Genomic DNA, 13,569 nt, shown 5'->3' with positions numbered 1-13,569 from the left:
GCCGTTCCTGAACGGCCTCCCGGCAGTTAGCATCCGCTCTGCAGACGTATTTCGGCTATAGGGCGGGCGCGAAGCGGTTAAAGCTTTAAAAAAGCACCAAGTTAGGTTTTCCACAGCACTAACTTCTGAAGTAGGGCCCGCCATCAGCCCCAAAAGCTAATAATATAAGCCAGGAAGACACAATGGTCCCACTAGCAAGTAGTTTTCAAATGACTTTATTCTACAAGGTGCAAGCAATGTTTGGGCCCGAAATATCCATGCTGTTGCAACAGCCTGTAACCAATTTAACAAAAAAAAAAAAAAAAAGTACCACACAAAGTAATATCTTACAAAATACTAGACTTAGTCCACAGAAACAATATTTTATAAGGCAAACACATGGACAGGTTTAAACGTCTGTTCTTGACAGACATCTTTATAATTCTTTTTTTTATATAAAGACATATATATGTGTGCACAAAACAGGAGCTCAAACAAATCTAGCTGCCAAGTTAGCCCTGGTTCACATTAATGTGAGGAGTTTTAAATGCAATTTCAAGTGTGTTTTTTGTGCAAGTGCTTTGTGATTCTCATGCGAGTTTAGTGATGTGCAACTTTGACTACTACTACTTAAAAAAACATACCAAATTGCATCAAACAAGCACTCATGAATCCTAATGGTCACGCATTAAGACTGTTGTAAAACAGATTTTCTGGCAGGTCTTAAAATAAGATGAAGTAGCTGGAGGCAGATCTGTGTGACAATACGTGTACCCAATGCCAAGAACTTTAAACTATTGTGAAGGCACCAAGATTAACATGAGTGTGTCATCTCCAGGCCAGCATCTTAGTCCCAGAAGTAGATCCTAACCTGGGAAGATGCCTGAACAAAGTTGATGCCAGATTTTTAATCACTTTGGAAGGTAATACCCAGAAGTGTCACATTTGTACATAGCATTAGTTAACACCCACACACTAAACATGAAAAAATAAATAAAAAAACAGCGCTGATGGAAAACCTTTAGGGTAGGGCTCTTCAAACTACAGCCCCCCAGCTGTTGCAAAACTACACATCCCATGAAGCATTGTAAAACTCTGACATTCACAGACATGACTAGGCATGATGGGAATTGTAGTTCCTGAACAACTGGGAGGCCGTATTTTGAAGACCCCTGCTTTAGGGGTTATTACACTGATGGGCCTTAAGCAGGCCCCTTCAATTAACTCACGCTAAAATGTCGCTTTTGGAGTTAAAATGTGTGTTTCTGTAATAGGGGATATTTGGTTTTCAGTTCTTTTTAAAGGACTGGTTTGACAAAAATAGGATTTTTTGTACTCGCCGTAAAATCCTTTTCTCTGTAATTCACCGACCGACACAGCTCCTCTTTTAACCATTGGGTTGTTACGCCACCTTTAGGAGAATACTAGGCATTACTTGTTATGTAACACACAGAACTTTCCAGTCCCGCCCAGGGGGCGGTCCCCCGGGTAACAGCCCTCCAGCCTAACATGCAGTCATCAGTATGTCAACAAGCAGTATAACGTAAAGAGAGAATGTAATGCAACAGTGCATTAACTAACGGTACTGCGTTTTTATCGAAAAAAAACGAAAAAGTTTGCATACTCAATTGCAACTATACAGCCGCCTGCAAAACTTTGCGGCCAAAACAGGCATCAGCCGATGCACTGCCGTCTACCTTGAACTTTGTAAACGTATGGATAGACCACCAGGTCGCCGCTTTACACACTTGAGCGACAGACGCTTAGTGTCGGAAGGCCCAAGACGTTCCGATTGCCCTTGTGGAGTGGGTCGTGACTGGAAAGGGGAGCACCTGCCCCTTCAAGGCATAGGCTTGTACTACAATCTGTCAGATCCACCTGGAAATGGTGACCAACGAGACCACCATGGCTTTCTTTGGACCAGCCACCAAAACAAACAGCGAGTCTGACTTCTGGAAGGGAGCTGTGGCAGACAAATGCACCTTCAGAGCCCGAACCACATCCAGAGCGTGAAGGGCCACCTCCTTAGGATGTGTCAGCTTAGGACACAGAGATGGTAACACAATGTCCTCATTGATGTGAAACACCGAAACCACCTTCGGCAGAAAAGACGGTTGCGGACGCAACACCACTTTATCCTTGTCGATAACCAGTTAGGGCAACTTAGAGCAGGACAAGGTCGCCAGTTCCGAAACCCTCCTGGCCGATGTAATGGCCACTAGAAAGACCACTTTCTGGGAAAGAGTCAAGAGAGGGATCTCCCTGGTATTCTCAAATGGTGGTTTTTGCAGCGCCGATAACACCAGGCTCAGATCCCATGGGGGTAACGGTGGACGCACTGGAGGGACTACGTGTCACACCCCTTGAACAAAGGTACTCACCAGTGAGTGAGACACCAAAGGTTGTTGAAAAAAAAGACAGCCAAGGCTGATATTTGTCCTTTAATGGTGCTCAACGCCAACTTCTGGTCTACTGCTTGCTGAAGAAACAGCAGGATCCTGGATAAAGCAAAGGAGTGCGGATGCCCTCCTTTCTCCTCACACATGGAGATGTAGGCCTTCCAGGTACGATGATAAATCTTCCTGGAAGAGGATTTCCGTGCTCTCAACATAGTGGGGATCACTGAGTCCGACAGACCCCTGTTCCTCAACACCTGGCTTTCAATAGCCATGCCGTTAAAGCCAGCGATGGTAAAGCAGGATGGAAAATGGGACTTTGAGACAGAAGGTCCTCTCGCAACGGCAGTCGCCAGGGTGCGTCTGCCACCAGCCGTACTAGGTCTGCGTACCACGGACATTGAGGCCAATCTGGGGAGACCAGAATTAATGGAATCCCCTCAACTTCCATTCTGTGGAGCAGACGTGGTAGTAGCTTCAACGGAGGAAAGGCATAGATCAGCTGCTACTAACCCCACGGAGCTACCAGCGCGTCTGATGCGTCTGCCCAAGGATCTCGTCCTGGACACGAATCTTGGCACCTTCCAATTGAGACGGGAGGCCAGAAGATCCAGGTCTGATGTGCTCCACCGTAGACACAATAGCCTGAACACCTCTGGATACAACGCCCATTCTCCTGGGTCCAGCATCTGGCGACTCAGATAGTCCGCCTGCCAGTTCTCCACTCCTGGGATGTAATGGCCGACAGGACCGGTACATGTCGCTCTGCCCACTGAAGTATGTGAGTGACCTCCCGTGCAATGGCTGAGCTTCTTGTTCCTCCTTGGTGATTGACATACGCCACCGCAGTGGCGTTGTCTGACTGGATCCTGATCAGACGCCCTTGTAGTCTCATCGACCATGTGGAGAGGCATAGCTTGATCACTCTCAGCTCAAGCAGATTGATCAGCAGTTTGGATTCCTCCATCGACCAGAGGCCCTGAGCCAACTGAACCCCGATCACTCCACCCCAGCCAGATAGGCTGGCATCCGTTGTGATCACTGTCCATTTTAGAGGAAAGACTTCCCGGACTGAAGCACCAGGGACCTCAGCCACCAGATCAGTGAATCCCTATCTGGCTCACCTGGATCTGCCGATCCAGGGTCAACTGAGATTTGTCCCATTTTGTCAAAATCTCCTTCTGCAGAACTCTGGTGTGGAATTGGGCATATGGTACTGCCTCAAAGGAGGCCACCATGAGACCCAGGACTCGCATGCAGAAGCAAAGCAATGACCACTTGCGGTTCATCAGCAGCTTTACCGCAGATCTGAGAGTCTGCAGCTTGCCTGAAGGGAGAAACACTCTTTCTTCCCTGGAGTCCAGCAGCAAGCCTAGGTACTCCAAACGCTGGGTCGGTACTACCACTGACTTCTTTAGGTTTAACAGCCACCCAAACTCTTGCAGACTCTGCATGGCGATCGCCACATCCTCCTCTAACTCTGAGGTGGAAGATGCTCTAAGGAGGAAATTGTCTAGGTATCCCACGTTCGGCGATCCCACATTGCTGCAGCAACGTCAACACTGGAGCCAATACCTTGGTAAAGACTTGGAGGGGTGATGCCAAACCAAAAGGGAGAGTCACAACTTGGTAGTGGGCTTCCCCGACTGCAAACTGCAGAAACTTTTGATGCCGGAGGCATATGGGTATGTGCAGGTACGCATCCTGGATGTCTAAGGACGCACGCCAGGAAGTTCCCTTGATGGAGTGCAGCGACTACTGATTCCATTCTGAACCTCTGCACTTTCACAAAGTGATTGAGGGCTTTTAGATCCAAAATTGGCCGAACCCCTTCCTTCTTGGGAACTACAAACAGGTTTGAGTAGAACCCCTGGAAACGTTCCAATTCCAAAACAGGTACAGTCACCCCGCAATTCAGCAGGTCCCTTACTGCCCCCAAGAGGGCCTCCCGGTGAGCCGGGGAATCTGTTTGGTGGCCAAGAAAGAAACTATCTTTTAGCCTGTGGAAATCAGATCACCAGGCTGCAAACTCCCGAAGGTGACCCCCCACCTGAGACATGGGTGGGGACAAACCTTCATGCAGTAGCACTTTTGTTCGCAGGCTTGCAGTTCCAAGGACGTTTCTGTCCTTCCGTGGTCGTCCTGTCGGGCTGGGGACGTTTAGCCGAAGCTCCGGGCGGACGAAAAAGCAGTTTGGTGGTGGAAAAAGAGGGCCCTTGCCTACAGTGTGGCTCCTTAGCCTTCCTGGCCTGTGGGAGTAGAGTACTCTTACAACCTGTGGCATTCTTAATAATGTCATCCAAAGCAGGTAGTGCCTGTAGTCTCTGTTGGCTCCCAGGTGCAGAGAAAACAGCCCTGTGTCGGTGGAAGCAGCTGCTAATGGAGCTAAAACCGCTCTGCAGTGTGCTCAAGCTCAAAGAAAATGACTGCCCAGCGTCCAGTATAAGTACATAAAACACAGGGAAAATGGCCGAAAGAGCACAGGAGCACATGCTGCCGCTAGAGAACACTGAAAAACGTATTCAGGCTCCTAGAAAATGTCTGCAACGTCCTGCATAGGACAAATCACAGGAAAAGTCCACCGAAGCCCAGGAGAGCATGCTTTCCCTTGCCCACACCTTAAATGGCCGCCGAATGCAGAACCATGAGGGACAGAGAGGAATAATGGTGGTGGACACAGCGCTGCACAGGACACAAGCCCAGCCTCACAGACACCTTCCAGAGGCATGGAAAACAGGACACAGTCAGCCAGCGCTTCCCCCCCCCCCCTGGTGAGACCCCTCCCGGAGAGCCCCTGCACAGACACACACAACGCTCAGCAGCATTTCCCCAGGGAGGGGGGGAGGGGGAAAGGGACAGGGAGAGAAGAGAGGGAGGTGAGGGAACCCCGAATCGACCTCCTAGGGAATGCCCAGGTGCTCAGCCCCACCGAAGCAGGGAGAGCTGTACTTGCCAGTCCTGAAGAGCTGGGAGACATTCCATCACAGACCCACTCACTGATCAGTACAGGGAGGCTGACGCAGACATCAGTAGCCCGGTCATATGTGTGCCCTGGAGCATAAAAGCTCACGGCCACCTCTGGAGCTGAGGTTTCGTCGTGGCCGGCCTAGCGCGGAGCTGCGACCTGCACAACTTCGATGGCCAGACTGGGGAGACTACAAGGATAAGGGTATCCAGCCTGTCACCCAGCCGGCTGTTGATAGTAGATCACAGGATCTATCGTCTTGAGCAAAAAGCCAAGCTTCTGCAGACAAAAAAAAAAAGAAGGACTGATGGCTGCATGGCAGGCTCGAGGGTTGTTACTCTGGGGACCGCTCCCTGGGCAGAACTGGAAAGTTCTCTGTGTTACATAACAAGTAATGCCTAGTATTCTCCTAAAGGTGGGCGTAACAACCCAATGGCTAAGAGAGGAGATGTGTCGGTCGGTGAATATAAGAGAAATCAGTGTTTCCAGTAAAACAGTGAGAAATACGTTGCCAGTTTGTAAAGAATACATTTAAAAAAAAAGCATAACTATATATTAGCCTTGTGACTTCTCCATACATGGCTACCTGCCACCATAGCCTGGGCTGTGCAGGTCTGCCATGTCCGCAGAGCCATGGACAATCACTTAATAATTGTAATCTAGATCTACAATCAACAACGCAGTTATCAGTCCCTCCCCTCACGCCAGGGTACTAGGTGTAATCCCTGACTTGTCATTTTAGCTCCAAGTTCAATCGTTGTCAAAAGTTTGTATAATTCCCCTCCGTAACATCTCTAAAATTCGCCCCTTTTTAACAAATGAAACCACCAAGCTCCTCATTCACTCCCTTGTTATCTCTCGCCTTGATCATTGAAACTCCCTTCTTATTGGCCTCCCTCTCCATAGACTATCCCCTCTTCAGTCTATCCTGAATGCTGCTGCCAGACTTATACACCTTACCAACCGCTCAGTGTCTGCCAACCCTCTCCTCCAATCCCTACACTGGTTCTCAATCACCCAGCGAATTCAATTCAAAATACTAACCACAACATACAAAGCCATTCACAACTCTGCCCCGAGCTACATCACCAATCTTGCCACCAAATATCACCCAAATCGTCCATTCCGCTCTTCTCAAGACCTCCTACTCTCAAGTTCTCTCGCCTCCCCCTCCCATGCTGGTCTCTAGGATTTCTCCAGAGCCTTTCCCATTCTCCGGAACTCGCTACCTCCACCTGTCCGGCTAGCCCCTACTCTTGCTACCTTCAGGCGATCCCTGAAAACTCATCTCTTCAGGAAAAACTTTTAAAGTCTCAAACTAATCTTCTACCACTTCCATCAGATCATTCCCAACAGTTACAACCTTTTGTACCACCTGCCCCACCCTATTAGACTGTAAGCTCTTCTGAGGGCCCTTTTAACCCTCTTGTATTCTACTGTATTATAACTATGTTGTATCCTTTTACATTGTAAAGCGCTGCGTAAACTGTTGGCGCTATATAAAATAATATAAATCCTATATAATAATAGGAATAGACACTACCTAAGTCAACTTTCCCTTTAAGAATTACTGTTCAATAGACTTTTACTAAAGTATAATTTATGACTGGTTAAGAAAAACATTAAGAATCAGACAGGATGTGTTCTTAAACACGGTTGCTTTTCTTCCCAAAAGCCCCATTTTAAAATGTAAAACACAGACAAAGACATTGTGTCATGGTGATCCTGTAATCTAGTGTGGAAGTAAACAGGACAAAAGGGATATTGCAGACAAAGCTGGCGCTGGCCCAGTGCATGTAGCTACTGACACATATCATGTTGGCAGAGAGATGCAAGTATCAGGTCATTTCACATTTGGCAGATGTTAATGCAGCAGCATGCACAGTGCTAAAGCACTTGGCAGGGAAGCAGAAATGCACGGAAGGATGAAAAAAAAAAAAAAAAACACGGACAAAGACAATGCATATGAGAAGAGAGAATAATTCCATATGGATAAAGTAAGTGTGATTATACCAAAGAGCCAACACAAGGTCAGCACCTCCTTAAAGCTGCAGGAGCGGAGTCTCTAAAGACTGCTTAGAACACTTTCATAAGCCTTTCAAAAGACACTTGTGTCAAAACTAAAGACCTGAAGTCAGTTACAGCCTTATAAAAGCTGTCATAAATTAGGGTTTAATGGCCACTTTACATGTCTTCATAAATGGCTTAGGAAAAAAAGTAACTGCAATTTAACCTGTAATAATAACATTAATAATACAGAAGATTTTGATTTCCAAAAGTAAGGAAAAATTCAACTACAAAACCAGTATTAATGCCAGAATATATTCCTTTGAAATGTATATATTAAATACACTATATTGTCAAAAGTATTGGGACACATGCGCCTAATATATATATATATATATATATATATATATATATATATATATATATATATATATATATATATATATATATATATACATATACACATATACACACACACACACACACACACACACACACACACACACACACACGCGCTTCAATGGCAGCCCAGTCTTAGTCCGTAGGGTTCAATATTGAGTTGGCCCACCTTTTGCCCTTATAACAACTTCAACTCTTCTGACTGTCCGCAAGGTTTAGGAATGTGTCTATGGGAATGTTTGACCATTCTTCCAGAAACACATTTGTGAGTTAGGGCACTGACGTTGGACGAGAAGGAGTGGCTTGAAGTGTCCACTCTAATTCATCCCAAAGGTGTTCTATAGGGTTGAGGTCAGGACCAGTCAAGTTCCTCCACCTCAAACTCGCTCATCCATGTCTTTATGGACCTTGCTTTGTGCACTGGTCCAAACCATTTGGTGGAGGGGGGATTATGGTGTGGGGTTGTTTTTCAGGGGTTTGGCTTGGCCCCTTAGTTCTAGCGAAGGGAACTCTTAAGGCGTCAGCATACCAAAATTTTTTGAACAATTTCATAATCCCAACTTTGTGGAAACAGTTTGGGGATGGCCCCTTCCTGTTCCAACATGACTGCGCACCAGTGCAAAAAGCAAAGTCCATAAAGACATGGACGAGTGAGTCTGAGGTGGAAGAAATTGACTGGCCTGCACAGAGTCCTGACCTTAACCTGATAGAACACCTTTGGAATGAATTAGAGTGGAGACTGAGAGCCAGGCCTTCCCGTCCAACATCAGTGCCTGACCTCACAAATATGCTTCTGTAAGAATGTTCAAACATTCCCATAGACACACTCCTAAACCTTGTGGACAGCCTTCCCAGAAGAGCTAAAGCTGTTATAGCTGCAAAGGGTGGGCCAACTCAATATTGAACAAGCAAGTGGCCCCTGCCCCCACCTATAACTGGCCTTCACAGCAAGGAGCACATGGAAGGGCAATGCATGCAAACTAAAGAAAATTCCCAGCTCAACTCGCCAACTAGTCTGCTACCAACCAAATCATCCTGTCTAACAGTTTGGTTGGAGTAGCTCTGCAGCTTACGCATGTATTTGTAAATGTGTCCTAACTAAACTGCTGTTTTTAATGCAAACTGTTAGGATAATTAGGTTGGTAGCAGACTGGTTGGCAAGCTGAGATGGGAATTTTCTTTGGTTTTGTTTTACAACTCAATATTGAACCCTACGGACTAAGACTGGGATTCTAATAAAGTTTGTGTAAAGGCAGGCGTCCCAATATTTTTGACAATATAGTGTCAATAAGTCCAGTTCCTGGGACAAGACATCATTTACCATGTGCTTAGTATTGACATAGATATGATACATGTAGAAAGTCTCTAACCAATTCATTTTTTTTCTAGCACAACTACTATCAACCACTGTGCCTCTATTTTACAACTACTACAGGCATTACAGATTGGCAATAGCAACACAATGAGCTGCATTTCATATTCTACTTGTGAAAATCTTTCCATTGCACTTCTTGAAAGTTTCCCATAAACTTTAGATGCTATATTCAAGACCAGTGGTCTCCAAACTGCGGCCCTATAATTGCCTTTATCTGGCCCTTGGGGCACTATTCCTCCCACTGATACAAGACATTATTCTGCCAACTGAAAGGGGTACCATTTCTCCCAGTGGCACCAACAATGGGGCACCACCCCTCCCATTGACACCAACGATGGGGCACTATTCCTCCACTTAATACTAAATGAAAAGTTTACTCCCACTGATGCCAGTAAAATCTCCACTCCTGCTGGCCGCAGTCAGGCCACCCTAAAGTCTGCAGGACAAAAAACTAGCCCTTTGTTTAGAAAGTTTGGAGACCCCTGTTCAAGACCATCCAATTTAAGCATTATCAGAACAGTTTACAAACACATCTCTGTATAGTTATGATATCTTACAGATTAAAATGATAATAATGCCAAAGTAAACATTTACTATATTGCAGTTTACCAATTCTTAGATGTGATGGCTGCAGAAGTTTTATTTTTTAAGCTTTCTTGCTTCTATTTTCAACTGGTGATCCTGCCAGTAAGTCTGCTGTTGTTCATATGCAAAAGCTCTCCAGCAGAATGTAACTGTTTACATGAATGAGGCAAACCATTTGACACTGATAGGGGTGCTTAAAGTGATCAGTGTTTATTTCTTCATGTAAAACCTTTAATCTAAAATAATTTTTTTTCTTTTGCTGTAACTGATTATAAATTGTTAGCTGGAGTTTGGCTTCAATTTGTTAGTGTATATAAATCCACTAATTCACTAAAAGTGTTACTAAACCCATGACCCTGCATTCACTATATCTGGTCTCCCGCAGTACACAGAAAAATTGAAATGCAATCAGTTTAGTAAATATAAACTGCTTAAAATGGCGTTCCACCCATATAAATGTCAGCAACTACAAAAATTGTAGCTGCTGACTTATTAAATCGCCTGTCCCAGGGTCCAGCAATGCGGGGGAACGATGCCCGCTCACCTCCCCCTCCTCTCTGCGGCGCCGGCATGGTCACTGTGGGCACCCACTGTGCATGCGCGAGCTGTGCTGCACACTGTGACTGGCCGGGCAATCATCTGGGACCTGTGACGTGTCCCAGATGATTGCAGAGAGGGAGGGGAAAGAGGTGAACTTCTTTCCAATGCCGCTGTGCCCCCCGGGAGGAAGTGGGAGCTAGATGCTTCTAAAAAGAGGGTATCCGCCCCCCCCCCCCAAAAAAAAAATGACATGCCAAATGTGGCATATCAGGGCGTCATCTTCCCTTAAAGCGGAAGTTCCATTTTTGGGTGGAACTCCGCTTTAATACCCTTTCTCATCAGCAGTATATAGCAGTCTTGTGACTTCTATCAGTGCCTGGTTAAAGCTTGTAGGAGGTACTATTGGGCAGCAGTGCTAGTGATAGTACGGTGATGGTTCAGTCAGCCGGTCTGGAACCCGGCGGTCACATTGGAGGCTGCCCTTCTTGGATCATTTGCTGCATTGACTAATCTGGTCTATCGTGGTCCTAGGGCCCACTCACAGATCACAGTGCCCATGCTTACAACCCTCAAAGTGTGAGTACAGGCAAGGGGTGTTTTTGGAAAGGATGCCATCTATTCACCAAAAATCTGCGTCATGGGGTAGCCCACAGTTGGAGCATCTCACTCGGATCCCGGAACCTTGGCCGTGGACAGCAAGGGGAGTTGTGATTAGACAGGAGAATCTCTACCTTTGTTGAACTACATGATAAATTCTCTCTGCCTCGATCCATGTCTTTCCGGTACTTTAAACAAAGCCATGCTCTCTGGGCCCAGCTCCAGGAGCTGATCACACTGGAACATGATCAGATTGAATGATTACTGATTTCCAGACTAGTAGATAAACCCGTCTTCAATCTACCTTAGACTCTCGGTCGCATATGCCCAAAGGGCGAATACATCTTTTGATAGATGGCAAAATAACATTTTGAATATTACTACTGAAGACTGGGAAGACTGTACGGGATCTTACATTAGGAAAGCAATTTCAGCTAGAGACAGATTCATTCAGTTGAAGTTCCTTCGTAGGGCCTACTACACCCCACAAAGACCATCGGTCATTTACCCGCAGGTTAGTTCAGTCTGTACATGTTGTTTGTCTTCTACTGGAACCTTTTTCCACATGGTTTGGCAGCATCCGGCTATTCGGACCTATAGGGAGTCCGTGATTGAGACCCTCAACACACTCTGAATGTTCTCTGCAGGCTGATTCACACATGGTGCTACTGGGCATTATAGATGATATAGTGGCTTCAGAAATTGTTCTTATTCTATACACTATTTTACGCATGTAGGAAAAAGTTCCTCCGGTGGAAGTTGCTTATCTCATCTACTCTAATTGGATTTCAGCGATGAATGCAGTACTGCCTCTGTTAACCTATGAGAGTAGAAGTTGGGCAAAAAAGTTTGACACAGTGTGGTCAACCTGGATTGATGCTCATGGCCCGGGTGAACTAGTGGACAATTGATTCCAGTCAGCCCTCATCAGCCGGATCTCTCCCACACCCGCCCTTCCCCCCTACTTGTGTATTTTCCTTCCTTATTCTCTTCCCTGGGGGCGTGTGGTTGATCCTCCAATCCTTTCGTTGATGGGAGGTGACTGGACATCTGTCACTGACCCCTATTGTAAACCTGATGAAAGAATTCAATATGAATGATATGTTTTATTTGTCCTTTATGTTTGGTCTTGGATGATGTACAGCATCCTCTTTGTGAACCTGTAACTATTTTGTACAGTTTCGTCAATAAACCTTTATCCGTTAAAAAAAAAAATAAATAAAAAAAAGTTTGCAGGTGGAGTTTTCATACTGCACTGGCTGTCCTATGAGGACGCAGAACCCCTGACCCTCTGTCTGAGCAGTGCCGATTGGCCCTGTGCTGATCCCAAGAAAAAAAAAAATTCTCTAGCAATGCACACCAAACTGAGTATGTGCCGACTGATTCCACTAACTCGGACGATGTTCTGGGAACCATGCAAGAAAAGGAGGATCTGTGCATACAGCATCAAACAGCTTTTTTACACAATGCAGAGGATTAACCCCTTAGGTTCCACAGTGAGTATAACAAGCATGCTTTACTGCATATAGACAGATTTTACTGTTGTGGGTTTAGTAACACTTTAACAAATTCCCCTCCCCCCCAGACTAACAATGCTGCTTCCTGCTGTGCCTCCTGTTCTCCATCATCCAGAGTTGTAACTCACCAATTTTACTGGCCAGATCATTAGGTGAAAACAGAGAGAAAAAATGTTGCAGCAAACAATGGATACAGCCACCACATCTAATGATTGGTAAGCTGCAATATAACACATTTTTGGTTTTGGATTAAATACTGCTTTTAAAGCGATTGTAAATTCTTGCTTTTTTTTAGCTAAACATAACAAATATTTTATACTTACCTGCCTTGTGCAGTGGTTTTGCACAAAGCAGCCCCAATCCTCTTCTCGGGTCCCTCTTTGGTGCTCCTGTCCAGTCCCTCCTGTCAAGCAGCTTGCTATGGGGGCACTCGAGCGAGCCACAGCTCCCGGTGTCCATTCAGACAGGAAGCTACGGTTCGGCCCCGTCCCCTTTCTCTCCTCATTGGAGCCAATGGCGCCACACCACTGTCTCAGACAATGGGGAGGAGAGTCCCGGGCAGACGAGACACTCCTGCAAGATCGCTAGATAGAAATGGGGCTCAGGTAAGTTTTAGGAAGACTGAGAGGGGCTGCTGCACACAGAAGACTCTTTATCCTAATGCAAAGAATACATTAAGATAAAAAAAAAAAAAAACTTCTGCCTTTACAACCCATTTAATGTGTGTAATGTGTTAAGCACACACATTAGGTTGCGCAATAACATGCTTTTTCTTACAGTGAAACTTTATACTGGGAAATTAAAATTGGCAGGCAGGCAGAATTTGTCTCTTCTGCATTAAACCTACTAACCTGCCTGTCCACCCCTGAGCCGCCGAATCTCTCTGAACTTTCAAGCGAACGTGAGAGTAACGTTATCCCCGCTCGGCCAATGACAGTGGCTGGCGATCAAGAGCCAGAAGCCGGCTGCTGAAAGAGGTCAGCAGCCAGGTGTGGAGCTCAGGGATGCCGCATCGCTGGACTTGAGGCGAGTATTGTTCCAATTTAATGATCCAACACATGGCAAAAAACAAAAAAAAAACAAACTTGCAAGACATATATATATATATATATATATATATATATATATATATATATATAAAAACGCAGCACACCACAATGCATAGCAAGTATGATGTGGTGCACTAAAGTGCAAATGCAATTCTAAATA

At 45.6% G+C, this 13,569-nt stretch overlaps 1 protein-coding gene across 1 annotated transcript in view; it reads right to left on the bottom strand.

Annotated features, from left to right (window-relative positions):
* The window catches only part of VMP1 (vacuole membrane protein 1), a 231,792-nt gene that overhangs the window by 106,803 nt on the left and 111,420 nt on the right, over positions 1-13,569 (bottom strand). The gene's annotated exons all lie outside the window — the stretch shown is intronic.

This window comes from Lithobates pipiens, unplaced genomic scaffold (genome assembly GCF_037356315.1).
Source record: "Lithobates pipiens isolate NorthernLeopardFrog02 unplaced genomic scaffold, aLitPip1_a1.2 Scaffold_16, whole genome shotgun sequence".
Taxonomy (NCBI): Eukaryota; Metazoa; Chordata; class Amphibia; order Anura; family Ranidae; genus Lithobates; species Lithobates pipiens.
The sequence above is the reverse complement of the archived record's forward strand: the minus strand, read 5'-3'. Positions and strand labels throughout refer to the sequence as shown.